At 31.9% G+C, this 25,356-nt stretch overlaps 1 protein-coding gene across 11 annotated transcripts in view; it reads left to right on the forward strand.

Moving 5' to 3' along the window:
- Positions 1 to 25,356, forward strand: part of LOC145943462 (CCR4-NOT transcription complex subunit 6-like) — a 588,057-nt gene that overhangs the window by 14,127 nt on the left and 548,574 nt on the right. The gene's annotated exons all lie outside the window — the stretch shown is intronic.

The raw sequence follows: 25,356 nt of genomic DNA on the forward strand, positions 1-25,356 counted from the left end.
CTTCTATTTCTGCAAATTTCGATAACTGTATACCTACTATTTTTAGCACTTTTAAATTTCATGTAATATAATTTCCTTCTTTTATTTCTAAATACATATGTGTTTAAAAAACAATGCGCAAATATATTTGATAATTGAAACCGGTCAGAGTTTATAAAATTCATTTAAATTTGAATACATGCAAATATACATATATTAGTATGCGAATAATACCGCGAATGGATTAATAATAAATTGACCATTGCATTAGATCAACGTAATAAAGTGGTTATACATTCATTTATCTATTATTAAATAAGTTATTTTATACCATGTTACATAAATAAATTACGTATGAATGTAGTCTGGACCGTTTGGACTATTATGATTAAATTTGCATAATTATTATTGTTATGGTGGCGATAGTTTGATCTCAATAACCGGTATAATAATTTGCATTAATAATTAGCGCCGGGAAATTTATAGAAGCGTGGTTATCGATGGGTTATCGATGAGATCCGCAAAAATCGCGACTGTGTTAGTTGTCCTACGAGAGGAATAAAAGATAGTTGGAATTTCGCTGTCTCTATCTCTCTTTCTCTCATTACCGTTTCTTCGACTAGCTGACTCCCTCCTCCCCTAAATCTTTCCGATCTTTCACGACTCGTCTTCCTCCTCTTCCCCCCGATCTTTTATTCCGAGGGGAGAAAGTTTAATGAGGGGGTTTTTCTCGATTGCGGGCCGATCGGTCTCTCGCTAAATTCGAGACCCCCTCAAGTTTCGTCTTAATGACGTTACTTTCGCAGAGTCGATCGTGAAGAGAGGAGCCCGTAACCGTTAATAGTGCGGCGAGCGATGGAATACGATTGGAGGACCTTTATGAAGTATTCATTTGGCCCTCGATCGATTCAACTCGACTCGCCGCCATTCTTGCTGCAATAAAAGTAATCGCCCGCGATTGAATCGATTGGAAAAAATGGTCGGAACGGTGCCTATCTCGTGCCTATTTACGTTTAATCGGTACTCTTATATTGTTATATTGTTTATTATTGTATTACGTTTTTTTTTGTGAGATAGAAAAGCTACAAAAATCGCAGATTTTTTTAAAAAAATATTTTTGTTGGAATAGAGAGATTTTTCGTGTATGCAGATTTGAATAAGTTACTTGGATTTTTCTCGTTTTTAAAACTGCATCAAAAGTGTTGAATGTTAGATCTGTTGTAAACTTTTATCCGATAAAAAAAAATTCACAATGGAATATATAGAACTAAAAAGTGCGCTTTTAACACAATTTTGAAAAAAATTAATATTTTAGTTTTATCTCTTTTATTTGGAAAGAGAGATTTTTTTTCATGTGTATGTATAGATTCGAATAAGTTATTATACTTGAATTTTTCTCGTTTCGAAATGGAATCAAAAGTGAATGTTGAATGTTAGTTCCATTGTAAACATTTATCTGAAAGAAAGAATTTACAATAGACTATAGAGAGAACTAAACGTGCGCTTTTAACCCAATTTCGGGAAAATTAATATTTTAGTTTTACCTCTTTATTTGGAATCGAGAGATTTTTCATGTATACAGATTTAAATAAGTTATTATACTTGGATTTTTCTCTTTTCGAAATGGAATCAAAAGTGAATGTTGAATGTTAGTTCCATTGTAAACATTTATCTGAAAGAAAGAATTTACAATAGACTATAGAGAACTAAAAGTGCGCTTTTAACCCAATTTTGAAAAAATTAAATGTATTTTACTTTTATTTATTTATTTATATACGTGTATATCTCTACATATTTAATATATTATGTTCGTAAAAATTTTAATGTTTACCGACGCTTTTACTACTCCTGTTTTTATAATCCGATTGAATTTTCTCTTTCATCCCATTATCGTACCCGCACCTTTTCATTAAATATCACAGAGTACACCTAGCGAGTGTCGCGTTAAACCAGGGTTTGACTAAGTGGGCCCAACCCAGTAAAACCCGGTGGGTTTTATTGAGTTAAACCCACTTTAAAAAACTTATTTAAAAACCCATTTATAAAACCCATCCAAAAATGCTAAAAATTTAATAATATTATAAATGAAGTATTTAATATTAATTAATTTTTATTTAATTTTTCTTATTTATTAATGTAATAGAAGGTCTATTACATTAATAAATAAAAAAAATTAAATAAAAATTAATTCATAATAAGGAATTGTGCCAATTAAATAGCCAATTTTCTTAATCATTAGCGAATTATAAAAAATTAAATTAAAAAAATTTAAAAACCCAACAAAATCCCAAAAAACTCAATAAAACCCAAAAAAACCCAATAAACCCCAAAAAACCCGGTTTAAAAAAAAGAACCCACTGGGCTGGGCTTTTTAAAAAAAACCCGGGTTTTTTCAAACCCTGCGTTAAACGCAGTTCGGGGGGGATCCCTATCGTCCTTAAGGTGGGATTATTAATTAATAAGTTTCGGGATGAGGAACTTCTCAGAGAGAGAAAGAGAAGTTTCCTCTCACCACTGTACTATAAATTTGCGGAGTATTCCAAGAATAACCGACTGCTCCGAGAGAGGAGAGATTGCGTCTACTTTCTATTCCGTAGTCGTCGCCATCTGAATCCGCGCGTTAGAAAGACCGGAAAGATCCGTAGAGAGTGCTATACGTATATAGAGAAACTAAGAGCCTGTCGCCATAATTTCAATCGCGTTTCTCAAACTCTTGGCTTGGAATTCTCGTGAAACAACGCGGCTTTATGCATTTATTCGCGCGCGGTGCGGAATAATTGTTTCGTAGAATATTATTAAACAAATTTCTGTTTCACATCGACACTGTGATTATGATTACGCGAGTTTCACGAAAGTTACGGTATATAAAATACTGCCGTTAAAAGTAGGGTAATTGAAAATTTACTTGTATTACATATATGGAAAAATTATTAAATTAGGAACGAAACGTATAGTTTCGATTTCACGTTTTATTTAATTCATTAAATCAAGTTTTCACTCAAAATTTTTATTCAGAATATTATTAGCCATATATAATAAACATTATTATAATATAACAAATTTTTATTTTATTGTAAATCATAATAAATAAAAAATAATGAAAGCTCTCGCACTAAAGATAAAAATTTGATAATATTTTTATTTTTTATCTCTGAGAGCTTTTATAAGTTTTTATTTATTGATCAGCACAAAATATATGCGAAAATTACGAATATTATTTATAATTAAATAACTTTTATTATAATATTTATTATATACATATATGACCAATAATATTCTGGATAAACTTTTAGTGAAACTTGGTTATATGAATGAAATAAAACGTGAAATTGAATTAAATTTTATGTTTCATTCCTTACTTAATAATTTTATATATTTGTTAATAAATCCGATACAGATAAGGTGAGATAAAAATATTATCTAATTTTATCAAATTTTTATTTTACCTTACCTGATATCAGATTTATTAATAAAATTAATAAAAATAATAAAAGCTCTTAGACGAGAAGAAATTTTTACCTTTTTATCAGATAATTTTTATCTTTCTATCCAATTTTTATCTTATTTGTATCAGATTTATTAACAAAGCTTGATTAACGTTGAAATCCGTATAAAGAACACGAATCGCCAGAGGAAGTTTAACCGCGGCTTCCTGCACTTTCGCTTCACTCTAGCTCACTTGTTAGGTTCAATTAGGTTCAATTAGGACTTTGTCCTAATTATATACTTCGAGTTTGCACTTATCAAGCTATATAAGAGAATTTTTCAAATAAGCCCTTAATGAAAAGCGATGTAAATATATTTAGGCATAAGTATTTATTTTGTATCCCTCTTTTTCTTTTCTCCTTTTTTCATTATTAATTTTTTCTTACAAGATACCTCTCGCAGCAAATATCTACAGCCAGAGATACTAAAATCGAAATATCTCTTTCACACGTCTCGTCTGGCGCGAAGTTTTATTGCGAGAGACAGACAGAAGTAGAGGGTTTCGGCTATTGTTTACTTTAATACGAGCCGCTCTGTTAGAAGCAACGGTCGATTGTTGTGAATAGATTTCGTGTCCGGCATCAATCCCCCCTTTCTCCTTTTCCCTTCCCCCCGGAAACACCGTTGGATCCGGTAACTCCGTTACTAGCGCGCGCCGACAACGCGACTAGAATTACCGATCGCAATTTTCCAACGGGGTGTGCGACGATGTGACTAGGCAAAGGGAAACACGTCCTCAACGAGCACCGGCGGCATAAATCGAAATCCATCGTACTGAATATCGGTATTATCGCGCTCGACGGCGCGTTACGATGTACACGCGGTGGCCATAAATTCACGCCCGTGTTTTCCCGCACTGAGATTCTCCCTTTGCATATTTATTTATTTATTTATTAATTTTTTTTACAAAAATATCCGAAACGGAAATAGCTTTCTGCGAGTAACCGGGGTGGCAAATATTTTTTTCGAAGGTTTTTTTTTCGGAATTTAAGCTCGTGGCCATTAAAATATAAGAGTCTTATTCGTCCCAAATGCGGTCAAGCGTAATTTATGAATGAGTCAAAATTTTTGCCTTATTTGTGCATTTTCCTTTATAAAAAATCCAGCGCTCATAATTTTTAAAAATTTTTTAGGAATTAAGTTTTCAAGATTATTGAGAATCAATCTTTAATTATTTAAAGCGTAGTTGGTTAAATTGAATTATAATTTAAGACAAGATTAACGAAGATTACTATATATTTATTTTACCTCTATTTTTATTTTTTACTTTGATGGAAAGAGTTTTTTCATATATATATTCTATTTTTCTTTGACGGAAAAATAATTTTTTAAAATGCTATATATATATATATATGTATATATATACATACATAGATATAGAAGTATAAAATAAAAATAGAAGTAAAAAAAGCATTTAAAAAACTTTTTTTCCGTCAAAGAAAAATAGAGAATATACAAAAAAATTCTTCTCCCGTCAAAGAAAAATAGAAGTTGGGTTAGTCAAAGAAGCACGTCATTTGTGGACACTATGTATACTAAAGCTACATCGTACGCACACGTGATTGGAAATAATTCCTGTCTCGAATACATGTAAAAATCCGTGACTAGTGTAATAATGAATTAGTCGGATGTTGCACACGAATATGTTTTCTTTATTCGGTACTCGTTATGTACTCAAAGTCATGTGTGTTGCCTGTACTTTCTACGCTCTTTGCACTTGAAATGAAGCGAATATAGTTCACGCCTTTCGAAACAAACAAAGCATTGAAAAAACTCTAGAAAAGCGTGAAACAAATTCTGCTTTCTTGACCATTGTCACTGTTTTTATCGGCACATCAAGTTTGATCCTTTATTATTATTATTATTATTATTATTATTATTATTATTATTATTATAAGTCATTCTGCAGTTGACTCCTGATGTCCTGATTTCGCTTTATTTTGTTTCTGCACATTCTTAGAAATCTTTGACATTTGATTTTTAATATCGAATCTTATATACAGGGTATTTGAGGAGGAATGGTCTGCATTCTAGGACATGATTGTACACATCATTTTAAGCAAAAAAGTTTATATAAACATTATCCTATTCTGGACGGTTATAAAGATACAGCGTGTTTAATCCTAGGAACCAATATATTTATTAACTTAATATAACCAAATTATATGAAACAATTACATTAAATTTTAAGCTTACAATAAATTTGATTAATTAATAAACAATAATTTCCATTAATTAATAATAATTTTGACATAGTGAATATAAGGCGTTTTAATTATAGCAGAAACCAAAAATTTCAAACTAACACAGGACTAATCAAACGTGACCTAATATTTACATTCGTAATCATTGTAACGACGAAAATTTAATGTAATTGTTTCATAGCATTTGATTCTACTAAATTAACAAATGTATTCGTTCTTAAGATTGAACACATCTTAATAATTGTCCAGAATAGGGCACATGTTTATACAAACTTTTTTGCTTAAAATAATGTGTACAATCATGTCCTAAAATGCTGATCATTCCTCCTGAAACACCTTGTACATATCAGAGTAGAGAATTTTACTTTTCAAAATATTTTATAATAATTTTTAATCTTTAATATTATACTATAAAACTGTAAATATAAAACTGTGGATGTTAAGAGCACCTGGAAGCAATAATCTAATGGCGTTAGAGAGACAAGCCTTTCTATCCTAATTTCCGTGTCGCTTCTCGTAACTAAAAGCCGATAGTTTTCTTAAGACGACGTGCCATCGTCATCTTTGTAAGAAGAAGGCGACGAGGACGAGGATGGTGCGAGTGGCCGGGTATCACGACGCTCATCCCCTGTCATCCCTCTCTCGATCGATTACCCGAGCGATCAGACGATCACCCGTAATTATCGATTAGACGACGACGCCTTGGATGCGTCCTGGCAGCTCAAAGCTTATCGCCGTCGTCGAGAAAGCGTCGGCGTCGAGTCGCCTCATTTATAATCTACGCTAAAACGCTCCCGCTCTGCGATCGGGATCCGCGCGACGCGATTTTACCGAGTTTTACCTGTCACACGCTATGAAAACCCCCGTCCGGGATACTTGGTCGTGTCCTCGATCCGCTCCCTCGCCATAATCGGTTGCGGTCTTCTCTGGAAATTGATTCCAGGGGATTATCCAGGGGGATATCGTCGGTTGTCGCGTTTCAGCTACGAGTTTGAATATTCTACTACGATACGTTCTCTCGATGGATGTTTTGCGGGATTTACTTCTCTTTTTTCTTCTTTTTTATCGGGAATTTTGAACAGAGTCGTATTTGTTTTTTAAATCAAGTCACGGATGATTAATATTGATTAATACTGATTGATACTGACATGTCTTGTTGACGCGTTCATAAAGTTTGATCACTGTATTTTGGGGGATTTTGGATTATTTATATAATATATTATATATATATTTTTTGTATATAATTATTATATATATCATATATATTATATATAATTATTATATAATATATACACAGAGAGAATTTTCTCTTAGAATTTACCCTGAAAATCATGGTAATCGTGGGACAATATGGCACGGAAAGAATTTTATGAGAATTTCTCTGATTAATATTTATCTCAATAAAAAGTAATAATATCTATCGCAATAAAATATAAAATATGTTTGATTAATTTTACTAAAAGTATGGTAAAATTAACCAAACATATTTTTAAAATTCTTTCCATACCATATTGTCCCACGATTATCATTTCAGCGTAAATTTTAAGAGAAAATTCTCTCTGTATAACTTATATATTATTATTATTGTATACAGAATTGATTAATTAACGATATACATGATTTTGGATTATTTATACAATATATTATATTATATATATGTTTTTTAATATAACTATTATTATATATATATATATCATATATATTATATATAATTATTATATTAAATATAACTTATATATTATTATTATTGTATACAGAATTGATTAATTAATGATATACATGATTTTGGATTATTTATACAATATATTATATTATATATATGTTTTTTAATATAACTATTATATATATATATATATATATATATACACAGTTTGAAAATTTGTGTTTTCTTGTTAGAAACGGTCCCCGTTAAAATTTTTGTGTTAAATATTTAACACATTCATGTGTTAAATTAACATATTGCTGTTGTGTTAATTGAACTCAAATGTTAAATTATTAAAATAACTGGAAAAAAAGTGTAAAAATAACACAATGTGTATTTACTTTTAATTTTACACAATAAATATGTTCGATATTATTAGTGACAAGATTTATCTGTTAAAATTTACAGAAAAAATTTTAATTTTACTTTATAATATAAGTGGGGATGATAAAATGTAAAATTAACAATTTTTTTAATTAATTTTTACATTAAAACTATGTTAATTTATTAACACAAAATTTATTTTAAGTTTACTTGAAGTTTGCATTTATTTTATGTTAAAATATTAACACAATATTCGTGTCATCATTTAACATATCCGTATTATGTTAAATTAACACAAAAATTTCTGTGGACCGTTTGGGACATGTGATATTTGTTAAATTTAACACAAATTTTTCAACTGTGTATCATATATATTATATATAATTATTATATTAAATATAACTTATATATTATTATTATTGTATACAGAATTTATTAATTAACGATATACATGTCAGAAATTGTATTTATATTAGATTAGTGTTCCATATTTTGACATATTAATTTCTATTTTTTAAGTTACTAAATAAATTACTAAATTTTCTAAAATTTCGGGGATTGGAAAATTTTTCTGGATGAAAGCATTCATACAATGATGATTTTCTTTCGCTCTCCTTCTCTTTTAATTATTAAAAAAATTACTACAAAAAAATACTAATTTTTTAATTTTGATGAATACGACTTTTAGCTAGATTTTTCTAAAGGTTTGAAATTGAATTTTCCGAAGCGTTTTTAATGCTGTATAAAAAGGGTATCCCGGTATTGTGTTGATGCCAACTCCAAAAGGGATTTTATCGCGATCGATGGACAGACCGCGTTGCTTCAGGAATTTTCAATTGTTAGCTCATCAACGTGATGGCAGGGGATGGCGCTTCTTCCGAATCGAAATTAGTCTTCCCGGGATGCGGTTAATTCGCTTCACGTTTAACGAGGGTGGATTTTGTATGTAAAAAAATAAAAAAAAAAAAAAATAAAACAGACCGCCATTGTGTGTCGTTAAAGCTTACGAGATACAGGTATTCCGTGACGCCGCCATATCGGATTACCCTCTGTCTACGCATTTTTTTTGTGCAGCTTTCTCTCTCTTTTGTATTTCGTTTTTTCGCACGTCGGACGAATTTGTATTGCGACGAAATTTACGAGACGCATTCTTGCCCGATTCTTCCTGCCCTGCTGCCCCCCCCGATTGCAACGAATTTCGCTTGTCGCGACTAGCACGTTCGCGCGTTGCCGCATCGGATTCCCCCTGTAAAACTAATTACAAGTGAGCGAACGGACACTCGGTTACATGATTCGCGCGACGAATTCGTGACCGGCCTTTCGAGCCCCCTGGTAATTCAAAATTCGACCTGCGTTAGTCGTGATCCGCGATATGACTTTTGGACACGTGCGTGACTTTGACGTATGTACGTCTCGCGCAATTGTTCGATGATAATCGAATTCGTCAATGCAGAAAAGTACCAAAGAATATGGCCCGACGAATATGGATTTAAATCTGGAAATGATATTTAAAATCGATGCGATATCTATGGGTGTAGCGTGTTATATATTATATTCTAAATGAAATATATGTACATATATATACAGAGAGAATTTTTTCTTAGAATTTACTCTGAAAATCTTGGTAATCGTAGGACAATATGGTATGGAAAGAATTTTATGAGAATTTCTGATTAATATTTATACACAATAAAAAATAATTATATCTATCACAATAAAATATAAAATATGTTTGATTAATTTTACTAAAAGTATAGTAACATTTACTAAAAAGTATGGTAAAATTAATCAAACATATTTTTAAAATTCTTCCCATACCATTGTCCCATGATTATCATGATTTTCAGGATAAATTCTAAGAGAAAATTCTCTCTATATATATGTATATGCGTCCATATATATATATTAAAAAACTCATGATTATAGAAATATATCTAGATGAATTTAAAGCATTCAGATTAATTATTTATAATTAATGAATAATTAATGCTATTTTTGATGACAGCGTAAAATTTCTTCATTCAAAAATCTAATTATTTAATTTTCTTCTGGTAACATTAAAATCGATGCGATATCTGGATGTAGTGTAATATATTATATTCTAAATGACATATGTATACATATGGAGTATTTCATGTCAAGTGAGTTACCTTTATTGCAAAAAGCGTTTTTTTCATTTTTAACAGCTAAATTTTATTTTTAACATCTCTATACTAAAACCTAAAAGTTACAGAATGTTATCTCTTTTACGGTTTAAAAATGGCAATTCTTGATGGTAATTCCTAGGTTTTAGTATAGGGATGCTAAGGATAAAATTTTACTATTAAAAATGAAAAAAAGCCCCTTTTTTGCAATAATAAAAGTGTCTACTTGACATGGAATTCTCCATATATATGTCCATTGTCCATACATATTAAAAAACTTATGATTGCCTAATAGAAATATTTCTAAATTAATTTAAAGCATTTAGATTAATTATTATTTATAAATTAATGCTATTTTTGATGACAGAAAGAGAGAGAGAGAGAGAGAGAGAGAGAGGCAGAGTGTCAACTTTCTTCATTCGAAAACTAAATTATTTAATTTCCTTCAGACAAATTTAAACTCGATGTGATATCTATGGATGTAGCGTGAATATTATTATACTCTAAATGAAATATACTGTCCATACATATTAAAAACTCATGATGCCTAGAAATATATCTAGATTTTAAAGCATATTTATCAATTAATTATAATTAATGGATAATTAATGAAAATATATTTTGATGACAGCGTCAACTTTCTTCATTCAAGAGTCAAATAATTTTATTTTCTGCGCATACAAATATACGATAATAAAATGTATATCTCTTATAAGTATTCGATCAGACTCTGATTTTAGAAACTTCGTAAATGGGGATAAGTAGGTAGCAGAGAGAGACAAAAAATTTAAGAGAATAATTAACGAAAATGTGCTATTTGTGATGACAGCGTCAATTCTTCATTCAAAAATCACATTATGTCAATTTCCTTAGACAGATATACGATGATGAAATGCACATTTCTTATTAGGTACTCGATCAAATTCTGATTTTAGAAACTTGGTAAATGAGGATAAGTAGATAATAGAAAGAGAAACAAATTTTTAAGAGAGTAGCCGAATGAATAATTAACGAAAATGCTTTTTGATGACACTGTCAACTTTCTTCATTTAAAAATCAAATTATTTCATCTTTTTTAGACAAATATACGATGATGAAATGAATAGATACTCTGAATTTAGAAACTTGGTGAATAAGTAGATAGTAGAGAGAGAGAGTAGTCGAATATAGAGATAACTAAAAAACTTTCTTCAGAGACGGTCAAGCGGTGGCGGGCGAAACTTTCCGCGATCTTATTAAGAATATCGTCACGAATCGCGCGCGCTCGGAGATAACATCTCATATCTGCGTTCTCCTTTTTTGAGCTTTCGATCAACCCGCGAGACGCGAGAGAGAGAGAGAGAGAGAGCCGGGGATAGATCCGGCAATATGGATCGTAAAGCTCCTCGGCTTTAGCCTGTCACGTTTCGTGCGCCGCGATGCAGAATATCGTCCGGGTTAGAATATCGTCCTTTGTCCCTGGGCTGAAGTCGACAAGGACGTCCCCGGGAGAAAAGTAGCCGGTGTCTCGCGATGGATCGTGCGTGTCCGAGGGATGGGACACACGGCCATCGGCCATAAAGCCCGAGTATATTCTCTTGGACGTCCTCGCGATGCAGAGAGGAGACTCGCGTGCATAATAAACGCGTACGTGCACGGGTTGGTGGATATCTTCGTCGTAGTCGTCTTCGTCGTTCGACTCGACCTTGGCATTGGTGATTGTGCGAAAAGGAGCACTCGTTGGCATGTAAGTCGCGAGGGAGGCGTCTGGGATCTCATAGGCATCTTTCCCGTTGCTGGACAGAAGGGCAAATTGGGGTCTATGCACGTGCAGTCTCGCGCTGAAGGCGTGTTAGGCGAAGGCGAGCGATATGTTAGACGCGAGAAAGAGTTACAGAGTGCGAGAACGCATACTGAACGAAACGAGAAATTCTTTCGAATATACGATGTTTATTATGCAGGATATCATTCGTTTTTATTATTAAGAATTATTATTAAGGCTCCTGGCTCCTCGCCGACCATGTTGGAATTGTGTGTGACGTCAGAGGCGAGAAAACACAGGCTAAAAATTTTTAGATATGCCATTTCGAAATAAAAAGATATTTTGATGAAACAGTACTTCGGATGACTTTAGCATACTCTTAAAATACCTTGAAAACTATCCTTTTCCCTTTAATAATGAATCAACAGCTGTAAAATGACTGTAATATGAGTCCGTCTGGTCTTTGCACATGCGCAGTCATTCCGCATAACAAAGTCTGATATCACCATCATTTTACGGTTGTTGATTGACTGTGAAGGAAAAAGAATAGTTTTCGAGGTATTTTAAAAGTGTGCTAAAGCCATCTGAAGTAGTGTTTCATCGAAATATCTTTTTATTTAAAAATGGCATTCTATAAGAATTTTCAGCGTCTCGCCTCTGACGTCACAATCTAACATGGCCGCGGCGAGGACCCAGGAGCCTTAAAAATTAAAATAAATGAATATTTTAAGTTCCTTGCGCTTATTTTCTGCGCTTGGGTCATTCCCTACTTGAATTTTTGTGTGTATACATATTTATCTTAAAATCTTTATTTAATTGGATTTTTAATGATACATGGAGAGAATTTTCTCTTAGAATTTACCCTGAAAATCATGGTAATCGTGGGACAATATGGTATGGAAAGTATTTTATTAGAATTTCTCCGATTAATATTGATCACAATAAAATATAAAACATGTTTGATTAATTTTACTAAACTGCATAGTAAAATTAATGAAACATATTTTATATTTTATTGTGATAGATATTATTATTTTTATTGTGATAAAAATATTAATCAGAGAAATTCTCATAAAATTACGATTATCATGATTTTTAGGGCAAATTCTAAGAGAAAATTCTCTCTGTGTATATTTTAATAATAATAATAATAATAATAATTTTATTTAATTATTTTAATAATAGTAATAATATTATTGCTCTCTTGAATTATGATATTTAAGTAATAATCAAACACTGAGAGACAGCTGACATTTTGTATTCATGAGTGGCTGTAGTAAGACTTGGAATGATAGATAGCAAAGTACTTTTCAGATACTTGATACATGTCGACACTTGGCCCTATCTCTCGAGACATTGTGCTATCGCACCGTGTGTCATTGTTCTACTCGCTACTATCATGTTTTACGATACTCTGACTGTTACGATATCATAATCGAAGTAACTCGCGGAAGTCGGCAGAGTCTTGCCGCGACTCTGACAGGTCGCTCGTCTATACACGTCGTCTTCTTTACATCGGTAAAAGCAAGTCAGTTCTATTGGCGGGGATATCAGTACCGATACACATACACACATACACTAGGCATCTGCCACGTTGTTGTTGATGTTGTTGTCGTCACACTGTCGATCCTGCGGCGAAAGCAAGCTCCCTTTCTGATGGCATGCCGTGATTTCAATATGAAGGAGACAGTCAACAGCGAGAAACGTGTCGCGTTGAGATACGACGAGAAGCTCGCGTGGCTGCTAAAGTGCACGAGTGTGTATGTATATGTATCCATGTGGATGCCATCCTTGATATACCGTCCCTTTACCGGGCCTCCGGAATATTCAAGACGAGCTTTTATTCGCGCTCTAAGATCGACCGCTATGCGCAAATATTTATATCCCATTTCAAAAAGTGCTGTCCGTAGCGATTATACAGGGTGTTTCTTAAACATATGTCAAAAATACAAGGGATGATTTCTGAGGTCATTTTATGAAAGTTTATACCTCTGATAATTTTTCGAAAATCGCTTTGTTTTGAAGATACAAGGCGATAAAAATTACAAGGAATATAATATTTTTATTATATTTTTTACTTTTATTAATACAATATTTTCTGGCATCACTGATAACGACAATAAAGAAGTTCTTTGAACACTACATTAATAACTTTTACAGATATTAATTATTTTCTTATAAATTTTTATCGCCTTGTATCTTCAAAACAAAACAATTTTCAAAAAATCATCAAAGATATAAATTTATTCATAAAATGACCCAAGAAATCATCCCTTAAATTTTTGACATATGTTTAAGAAACACCTTGTACATTCAAGAAGAAGCTATTGGATTTGGGAGAGGGGGAAAATTAAAAAGGAAAATTTAATGAATCGCTATATATCATTTATCGATGTATAAGATTTCGAAAAGTTTCAGGAATTATCGAGAACATACTACTTAAATTGAGTTTCAGGTTTGGTCGGAAATTATTTCTCATTTAATTTTCTCATAGAGAACTTTTTCAATATAAGCAATTATAAATTGTACTTCAAAAATCTTTATACTTTATATATTAATTTTATATATTTATATTTTAATTATATTATTATTTTAATAATTAAATTATATAATAATTTAATTATTAAAATAATGTATATATTAATTAGATATTAATATTAATTAATTATATATAAGTATATGTAATAATTTATATATTATATATTTATATAATAATTTTTAAAAGAAAAATTATCGAATTAACGAATTGGTAGACGCGGTTTCTCTCTTTTTTTTTGACAGTTTACTTGTTGCACAAATTCTTCTAGTGTGTCTAACAATAAATCTCAAAATTCGGAAACACGAGGGAATATCTTAGATTATTAATCGGATCTATAAACCGAGCGTCTCTCTTCCCTGATAGGTCTCTCTCTGCAAGTATATGTAACGTAAGCCTTCTTCATAAAAATAATTTAAACTTCGCGAGGACGCGTTTTTTACACGAGAAGATCGGGGTTCGATCGAAGGGATAAAACGCAGAGTTTACAGGATCCTCGCAGGCGGATGACACACTCTCTCTCTCTCTCTCTCTCTCTCTCTTTTGCTACCCCGCGACACCGATATATCGACGACACGATCGTCGAGCAACCTCTCGGAGCTGTCACGAGGATCGCGACATTATATCGGCGCGTGAAAGCGAGCGCGCGATTCGCGCTACGAGAGCACTTAGCTTAGGCAGAGCTCGTCAAGCAGCGGTGAAAGCAGCCGGGTTAACTAAGCGCACTTGACATATGTAGGTGCAGCGCACCGTGCGATAGAGAAACCTCTTTGCGTGTGTTTATGCGGTTCTCACGCCGGAGCGGTTTTTTTTATCGCTTTAGCGTGTGCAGTTTCTTCGCGCAATCCCGCTTTTTGTTCTCTTGTTCGCGGTAACTGCGATACGTTTTTTCTCTCTTTTCTCTCTTTTGTAAATTAAATTTTATATTAATTATATTAATTATATTTTATACCATTATTTATATTAATTATATTTAATGTGTTATATTATTATTTTATATTATTTTATTTTATTATTTTATATTATTATTTCTTCGCGCGATCCCGCTTTGTTTACTGATACATTTTTTCTTTTTTGTCACATAAATTCAATTTTATATTAATTATATTTTATACCATTATTTGTTAATTATAGTTGATATATTATTGTTTTATCTTATTATTTCTTCGCACAATCCCGTGTTTTGTTCGTTTGTTCGCGGTAACTGGTACCTTTTTTTCCCCTTATGTCGCATAAATTCAATTTAATGTCAATTGTTCGTGGACTACAAAGAGATGAAATATTTTTTTTCACGTCGTCTTCATCAATCCTTAAACATTTTCAATTGGATTTGCGTTTCGTGCCGGATGGTGCGGCTTTTCCTTTCCTTTCCTTGGACATAAATGTCATTTTGGCCTCTTACAATTAGGTCTGTTTTACAATACGTCGTTTTTACAATACATACCTATCGCTGTTGGATGTCGGAATTCAGCCGATGGTTCAATGAAAAAAATTTCTTTTTCGTAGATGAGTCTTTGGATTGGTCCATCGGGCAACGTATTATAAAACGGGCCTTAAAGAATCCGATCCAGACAACAACTAACAATAAGTCTCTATTGTATATTATTTACGTTATAGAGGGAAAATTCTTCTACCTATTTATCTAAAAATTTGAAATATACCAAGTTTTCAAAAAAAAGTTTGCCCGATCATGCTCTTATTAGACACTATATAGATGTTCTAAAACCACTGTTTTTGTCTTAATGGCAAATTCCTTAGAACATTTCAAGATGAAAAGCCCAACACAAAAATTTTAAACAATTAAAAACAACGTTTAAAAATAATTATAGTCTCGACATTTTTGTATTAGGATTTTTGTCTTCAAATGTTCTAAGGAATCCGCCGAATTAAGAGGAAACGTGATAGTTTTAGTTAGGACATCCTGTATAATATTATATATGATATAAAACTTTATACACTCTGAGAGAATTTTCTCTTAGATAAGAAAATAATAATATCTATCACAATAAAATATAAAATATGTTTGATTAATTTTACTAAACTGCATAGTAAAATTAATCAAACATGTTTTATATTTTATTGTAATAGATCTTATTTTTATTGTGATAAATATTAATCAGAGAAAGTCTCATAGAATATATTCTTTCCATATCATATCGTCCCACGATTACCATGATTTTCAGGGTAAATTCTAAGAGAAAGTTCTCTCTGTGTATCAACAATAATTTCATAATTCTACAATTTTGTCTCAACTCGACAACTATTTTTTTTATTCTCCATAATCTACCTCTATAATCTAAGATTAGCCTCAAACAGTTTTCCTAAATAAATAATCAATATATTTATCGTTTAATTTTCTATTTGACAACTTGCTTGGTTACGAGCGAGTCGTTACAAGCGGCATGTTTGATTTGAAAAGTGCCGCGGCAAGAATTCTAAAACGGACATGAAATTAATACGAGCTTGTTCTACCTGTAAGTGCAAGGGAAAATTTCTGCAATTCCCGGCGTTTTCCCCGGCCGAGTATATACATGTCCATGGAAGAGAAGAGGTGTGGTAAATGTTGGGAGGTTTAAATTCCTCCGCACCGAGAGAGCCTTCACCCCTTCACCCCCTCAAAGGAAACTGCATTTGCAGTTGCAGCTCGCTGATTTACAACGTTGCAGTCTCCCGCTGACGTTTAATCCTTTCACTTAGCTCCGCCGCGATAAAGACGCGCGTGCATAGGCGCACCGTCTTGAAAGCCCCGTAGCGTAGAAAATTACTTACATTCAGTTAGAAAGTAATACAATGACACACTTAGATAGAAACCGTGCAAATAAAATGCTCGCAGGAAAGTGTAGCGCGCGTTCCAGTTTTGCGCGATCAAGCATGATATTTATAAGTGAATTTGATGCCAACTTGATGCAAATTAACTTTGTGCGAAATAGAAAAAAGAGTCCTCCCCCCTAGTGTTTCGTTTGTGAAATTTTTGATTTTCTTAAACGCGATGCAATTTTTTAATCACGCATCCATCGCATATGTATATATACGATTTCTTAATTTCTTTATATACATAATTACATTTGAATATGAAAAAAACTCGGTGCGGTATTTAGCAATGGAAAATATCGGTTTTCCGATATTTCCATATGTGGAATGCTAAAGTTAAGAGAAAAAAAAATTTTCTATAAACTGACGGGGCAACATCCCGTGGGCAAACAATTTTTGGCTTTAAATGTTCTGCTATATGTATGAGACACGTTCTTTGTTTTTTTTTTTTATAAAAAAATATTTAGAAGAAAAAGTTCAAAGTTTGCTCGGGCAAGAGCTTTGTTATAAAATCTGAAATATTTGTTGTATCGAAACGTGTCTTTCATAAAGGTTTCTGAAATTGCGTAACATAAATTCAATATTTTAATTTCATTTTTTTCCGGAAAAGTCTCTTCTCAAAGAGGGAATTGAAGAGAAAAATGATTAATGTTATATATCTAATTATATATTAAATAAATATATTTAATTTTATACAGATTTCATTTTAATCGATCATCATTCAAAATTTTTTTATTTTTGATTGTGCACTGAGAGCATTTTCTCTTAGAATTTATCCTGAAAATCATGATAATCGTGCGGGACAATATGGATGGAAAGAATTTTATGAGAATTTCTTTGATTAATATTTATCACGATAAAAAATAATATATATTACAATAAAATATAAAACATGTTTATAAAACATGATTAATTTTACTACATTTATTTTAATCAAATATATTTTATATTTTATTGTAATAGATATTATTATTTTTATTGTGATAAATATTAATCAGAGAAATTCTCATAAAATTCTTTCCATACCATATTGTCTCACGATTATCATGATTTTCAGGGTAAATTCTAAGAGAAAATTCTCTCTGTGTGCAACAAAATGTTTCAGACAAAAATTGTTTGATTTGAAGGGAGACAGAAAATGGCATTACTGACTTTTTTCTGAAGGGTCCTTTTAAAGATCATTTGAAGATTAAATGGAGTTACTATAATTTTTTTATAAATTTTTAAAATATCGTAAACTATTCATTTTCTGGCCATCTTACTCTTATAATTTTTTATGCCGAAAATTGTGAGGAATCGATTTATATAAAAAAATTATAGTAGTTAAAAAAAAAAAAATCTTGAAACACAAATGACATTGAAATACGCCCTTCAGAAAAAGTCAGTAATGTCACCTTCTATTCCTCTTTAAATCAATTTTTGTCTGAAATATTTTATCGTACAATCAAAAATGAAAAGTTTTTTGGGATGTTCGATTAAAATGAAATCATCCTCTATATAATTTTTATAATTTTATAAAATTATATAACTAGTAACTATATATAAAATTACATATAATTTTATATTAAGTGACTAATTACATATTGTCTATATATTATTCTATTTATTTAATTTTACGCTTCCTTCCTGCCTTACGTCTATTAACAAGAACAAAGTATCATCATAATTCATAACACGAGTATCGAGGTTTGCGCGCTCAGCGAATTTGGCCGCGAATATAAAGAAGATTCGCGCGCGTATTATACACAATTCGCGCGAGCTCGCGAGCTCGCATATCTGCCATAAATTGCGTCTCCCGTAAAAGGCGAGAGAATCGCTCCGAGCTTTAACTGATTTCCGAGGACTACTTGACGCCCCCGAGGATCGTCCGCGTAAGCTCGATAGAGTTGAAAACGAATGGCCATCGGCCGTTACGTAAGCGCTTAGTCAGCCACTCGAACAAGTGCCCGCCTGCACGTAATGTCGGACGTTTTGTACGATCCGCAGGTTGACTTTCCACGGAGAAAATTCGGAATATACCGGCTATTCTCTCCTTTCCTCCCTCTCTCTTCTCTCTTTCCTCCTGTCTGCCGACCGGGGCATATCTCGTTCCTTTTATTGTTGGTCAGATCGATAAACGGGCCGCCGCCGTTTCTTCCCTTCCTCCTCCTCCTTCTTCCTAGTAGTAACTTTAACGAGTCCTTGCGTTTGAATCTTAATGACCTCTGCCTTCGGAACCCCGGATCGCGCCATATTCGCGAATTACGCCGAGAGGGAGACTATTGAGTCGTCGGGTCGAATTGATGGCGAGCGTAATTCGTAAGGTTGGCTTCGTGCAAAATGTTAATAGCGGGGTATGGGATAACGAAGGTACGTTTCAAGAGTCAAGTATATGGGAATGAGAAAGGCTTTTATACTCGACGCGGCGCATCTCGTATGTCCGATAGAAAGAAAAAAAGCATCGGCTGTCGAACCGCCATTTTTTCGCAGCGTTAATTGAAAATCGAGTAGTATGAAATAATTACAATTTATATTTTCATTTAAAAACACGCGCGTATAATTATCGATATTTTTCGAAACAATATATGTGCATCGTAATAATAAATAAATAATTAAAATCGGTATATTAATTAGTTTTATTAATTAGTTTTGTTCCATTAAATAGTTAGATGGACGTAAGATACAAGAAGATTTATTATGTCTAACAGTTATTATATATGCAGGAGAAAGTGCAAATAATTACCGAATAATTAAAGACTAATTAAATTAAAAACCAGCATCGATAATTAAAATTAACACGTGTTGGAAGCATTCGTTAAATAATTTATATTTTGTTTTCTTAAATAGTTAGCTGGAGATGTAGTTTATTAATGTATAACGTGGAAAAAGAAAAGAGCAAATAATTACCGAATAATTAAAGGCTAATTAAATTAAAAACCAGTGTCGATAATTAAAATCGACACGTGTTGGAGGACGGATTCGTTAATTAAAACGTGTATAGAGCGCGCAAGAACCCGCAAAAGTTTTGCGTTTCATGTATTATGATAGTAGCGGTTCAGCATGCAAATAGCTCCGCTTAAATTGACGAAGTTCCATCATCCGATTACAATTCCCGTTCGGGATATGCGAGCGGATCAAAAGTTTGGCGTGTAACTTTCACGCGGTGGCGGTTCTTCGTAAGAGCGAGAGAGAGAGAGAAATAGAGATGAATATCCCGTATTTGTAAACTCATTGCGGATTCGCATTTAAACATCCCACGTCGTTTTCTTTCGTGACATTTTACATCGTTGTAGCGTATCCCTAATTAATCCGGCAATTAATCAGGGCCGCAAAGAAACGCACATCTTTAGAAAAGAACGCACTTCTGTGCATTATGGATGTTGCAAAATTCGGAGAAATCACTACTATATTTTCCGAATTGCGAATATATGCCGTGAAATATTTCGCGTTACAAGTTCGCGGTTTCAAATGACATTTCGACGATGTAAACTATACGCGACGCGATTTAATATATCGCGTGGATTTAAGCACAATTTAAATGTCTTGCGAAAACAGGTACTCCACTGCAATGCGCGTGAATATTGTGTAATATTTCGGCTAATTATAAACTTTATAATTAATCAGTTGATTAAATCTCTGAGTATATTATTATTATTATTATTATTATTATTTATTTCTTAAACCATGCCATGACTTTGGATGGCTTCAGTTTTTATAGCCGTTCTTTTGTGCATAAGTATGTAAAGTTAGAATTTTATATTTAATTATAGTTATAATTATAAATCTAATAATTAATTTAATAAAATATATCTAATAATTAATTAATTGATAATTAACATTTAAATAAATCAGATGGAGGAAAATGAATACAAAACCAATAAAGCAAATTATCATATTAAGTAACCTTGTACTTGGATTGGATTGAGTTGAGAATTGAAAATATAAAAATTTTTAAAAAAACTTAAAAACTTAAAATTTTTGAAAAATTTAAAAATTTGAAGAAACTTTAGAAATTAAAAATTTGAAAATTTAAACATTCGAACATTTGAAAGCTTGAGAATTGAAACTAAAATTATACTAAACGCGTCATCAATTTATATATATGAAAAATGATAAATGAAAAAATAAAGAAGAATCCATTTTTATATATAAAAAATTTTTCTTTATTAAATCTGAGTATAGATTTGTTATATAGAGAAATCATCGACAATCGCACGTGAAATATGACGTTTGGGGTGAATTTTGCGTCGTACAGACGCGTTTAAAAAAAAATAAATTTTTTTCACCGCGGTCGCGTTTTTTAAGAATCTGCAGGTCGTGCGGAAAACCGAGAGAGAGGGATCTTTCGGAAATAAATTGCGTGTTACAAAAGCGGTCTTTGAGTTAGGGAACCTCTGTTATTGTCATTCGAATGCACGCGACAATGGCCGGCGGGTCTGTGTCGGCGCGGTCCCCGTGTTTTCGGGATGCGATTGCACGTGCACTCGCGAGTGTAGCTACAGCCCGCGGGCGCGTATGCATATTGAAAGGCAGCTCGCCGTGCTGGCATTCGGCATCGCATATTACCCAAGGATGCACGAAATTCCGCGGCGTTTGCACGCGGGACACACGCTTGTTGTTTGCCGCTGTCGCACGTATATAGCCGCGCGCCCTCGTTCCTGCTTTCACGTTTCAAAGGTCTGTGTGCGACACGCCAAGCAAACTCTTTTCTTTCTCCCCCTGAAAGAGGACATCTCCTCGCGCGAGCGAATGCAACTTGGAATTTTGCATTTCAAACGAGAAAAAAATTAAGTCCGACAAATTCTTTCAGCCGGTTTCACGAGAGAAACCAAATTGTGTGTGCGTATTTTTAAGATAAATGACAACGAGCAAATTCACGATATATCGATATATCGTTCTCTAGCTCTTAGAGCTATTTATCAAAATTTTTTTTTATAAATATAATATATTATAAGTATAGTATATAATATTCCCGGGAAAAATCTTGAAAACCTGATATTCTCAGGGAATTTTGTCCTACCTTGAAAAATTAGAGAATTCTCATGGATTTAGGATCTTTGCAATATTTAAATTTTTATTAAAATTTCATGTGATTTTTTTTATTGACTTTGATTTATTTTTAGTATCAAGATCTTATATAAGTTTCATAAAAAATTGTTTAATTTTTTAATAGATATTATTTCAATAAATTAGTACTCTCCTTATTTATTTAATAAATAATTAAATAAATAATAATATTGAATAATAATTTAATAAACGAATAAATAATACTTTTAATAAATAATTAATTTAAATAAATTAGTATTCCTTAAGATAAGTTTATAATAAATTATTTTTGTTTTATATTTTTATTTTATATTTTTGCATATATTTTTAGCGTTTCATATATAGTGATATATATCATATATCATAGTTTGTCTAATTAATTATTGTCTAAATTAATTTTATAATTAATAAATCGATATTAAATGCTAGAAAAACTCTTAATATCTTTGCAATCGTATGAATAGAAAACATTAGAAAGCGTATACGATAAAAAACTTATATTAAAAATCTGCATCTACAAATTTTATTTTATCTGGAATTTTAAACGAAAATATCTGGAAGATCAGAGAATTCTCAGGAAATTATTTGACAAGATTAGAGTAGACATTCTGAACATAAATATAAATATAAATATAATATATTACAAAATTAATATTTTATTTTTCTCTCTCTCTTTCCTTAAACATAATTTTAATTTTGTTAATCGCTGGATAATTTTTTATCACCACGAGCTTTAAATATAAATTCGAACTTTAATGAGAACTGTCGAATTTTGAAATAAGCATGCCAACTTTATACATCTAAAATGGATATGCATACATAAATGAACATGTACGGAATTAAATGGAAACCGTTTTACAAAAATAAATTCGGAAATTGACCTATTGTGGAAATTAACCTTTTATCTAGATATTCGTAGGTACTTAGTTTTTTTGCGAACGAAATAAATAATTCAATATCAGTAATCGGTCATATTTTGTAGCAGCAATAAAAAACGCGAAGTTGCCTTCTACTTCGCGCGGGTGCATATTGTGTTCTGTGAGTTTCGTTGTAACTTCAAATTACCTCGCTTTATACGCCATAAGGTGACGCAAACTTGTCAGAATAAGAAGTTATCGTCGTAATTCACTCGCGCGAAACTATAACCTCCATCAAGATAGATATCGCATCGTTTATTAAAGTGTGTGTTGATTAAAAACGATGTGCGTTCTATGAAGCAGTTAAATCCATTTTAGAAAAAAGAATTTTACTCGTTTCATATCGCGCAATAATAGAAAATAGTTTCAAAATCAAACACAAATTTGCATAAAATCCGAATATGATTAGAATAAGATAGTGCTTTTACTTTTAGAAGATTCTTAGAATTAAGCTACAAGTTGATGATAGAGAAGGCTAATAAATTCATGTAATTCAGCTGTTTGAATCAGGGTTTGAAAAAACCCGGGTTTTTTTTAAAAAGCCCAGCCCAGTGGATTTAAAAAAAAAAACCGAGTTTTTTGGGGTTTATTGGGTTTTTTTGGGGTTTTATTGAGTTTTTTGAGATTTTGTTGGGTTTAAAAATTTTTTAAATTTAATTTTTTATAATTCGCTAATGATTAAGAAAATTGGCTATTTAATTGGCACAATTCCTTATTATGAATTAATTTTTATTTAATTTTTTTTATTTATTAATGTAATAGACCTTCTATTACATTAATAAATAAGAAAAATTAAATAAAAATTAATTAATATTAAATACTTCATTTATAATATTATTAAATTTTTAGCATTTTTGGATAGGTTTTATAAATGGGTTTTTAAGTAAGTTTTTTAAAGTGGGTTTAACCCACTGGGTTTTATTGGGTTGGGCCCACTTAGTCAAACCCTGGTTTGAATGCCCAGGAATCTTTAGTTGCCGGTTTAAATTTCTTTCTCGCGGATAATAGATGGGGCGGAATGGGCTTAAGATGTTACTTCCGTTAGATACGTTGCTAACAATCCTTGGATAACCGGCCGTCATTATTTTCGCGAGTTACGGGCTTAACGAAATACGACGTTGCCCTGAGGGAGGGAGTTTTACTCTCCAGCAGGCGGTAAAATTTACAAGGAACGGACAGGACGTGTATAAATTCTCGACGGCGAGGAAAAATTCTGAATAAAGTCCGAGAGGAGAGAGAAAGAGGGAAAAAGTGCGATAGAAAATTCTAACGTGGCGTGTAAAGATTCTTTTTCCCCCGAGGCTTCTGGATTTTTCCCGAGACAGATAGAAGTCGAGAAAACACACGGTCTTAATATAATCAATCTATAATATGTAAATTCGTTTCGCGGCACTTCTCGCGCGCGCACGCGCTCCCATAAATTGTTTCGCATGAAATCCGTTCTATTATTTCATGCGCGACAAATTTGCATCTGATTGACCGTAATAACGCCGCGAAATGTCGAGAGGAAAAAAGTGCTCTCGGAAATTCGCGAGCGTGTAGAAATAATAGAAAGAATCTCGATTCTCTTTCGATAAATACGTGTGCGTCGAGTATAATATTATTATTAATAATATTATTAAACATTATTGAATTATTTTTTAACGTATTTTAATATAATTTGTCGTGTGACACGCGCAAAATATTTTTATATTATATTATAAATATATATTAAATATATACATGTATATTATATATTTAATATATACAATATATATATATATATATATAAATTAAATAATAATAGGCTCGTATAAATTAACAAATTATTTGAGGAGTGAAATATTTAGGCCAACTAAACGAGCATTTTAATTTTTAGGTTGTTATTGTTTATTATTATGAATTTGTATTATTAAAAAATCTTTGTAAACGTTTCGACTGTACTCAGTCTTCTTCAATACTAAAATAACAAGAGTCACATTAAAATCAATAATTTACATAATAAAAAACGTATAAATCTGCGCAAATAAGAACAGCAAAATACAAAAATAGTAACGAGGTGTCTTTTCGCAATTATAAGACATTATATAATTGTGAGCAACGGACTGTAGCCCGAGAATAATTTAAATCACAAAATACTATTTTAGAATACAGTCAAGATACAAAACAGTCGCTGGACAATGAGTTTGAGTGAACAATTGTTAACAAAATTCATCGTTAGTAGGCGAAGAATGTGTTGGTCAATTTTCTTATCTCGTCAATTTGTTATTATGAATCTTATATAATTCTATGGGTCCAAAGTTGACAACTGCACAGCTAGTTAACAATTGTGAGATTATTGAAATTATAAATGTTCGTTTTATTTAGCGGTGTTGTGTGTATGGTTGAACGTCAGACATGAAAGTGATAAAAAAAGCGAAAAGACACCTCGTTACTATTTTTGTATTTTGCTGTTCTTATTTAGTACTCTGCGTTGATACCACTGCTTCTGCGTTGATAACCACTGCT

The sequence above is a fragment of the Prenolepis imparis genome, unplaced genomic scaffold (assembly GCF_030444845.1).
Source record: "Prenolepis imparis isolate NDT839.2.m4 unplaced genomic scaffold, iyPreImpa1.0 SCAF_12, whole genome shotgun sequence".
In the NCBI taxonomy this organism is placed as follows: Eukaryota; Metazoa; Arthropoda; class Insecta; order Hymenoptera; family Formicidae; genus Prenolepis; species Prenolepis imparis.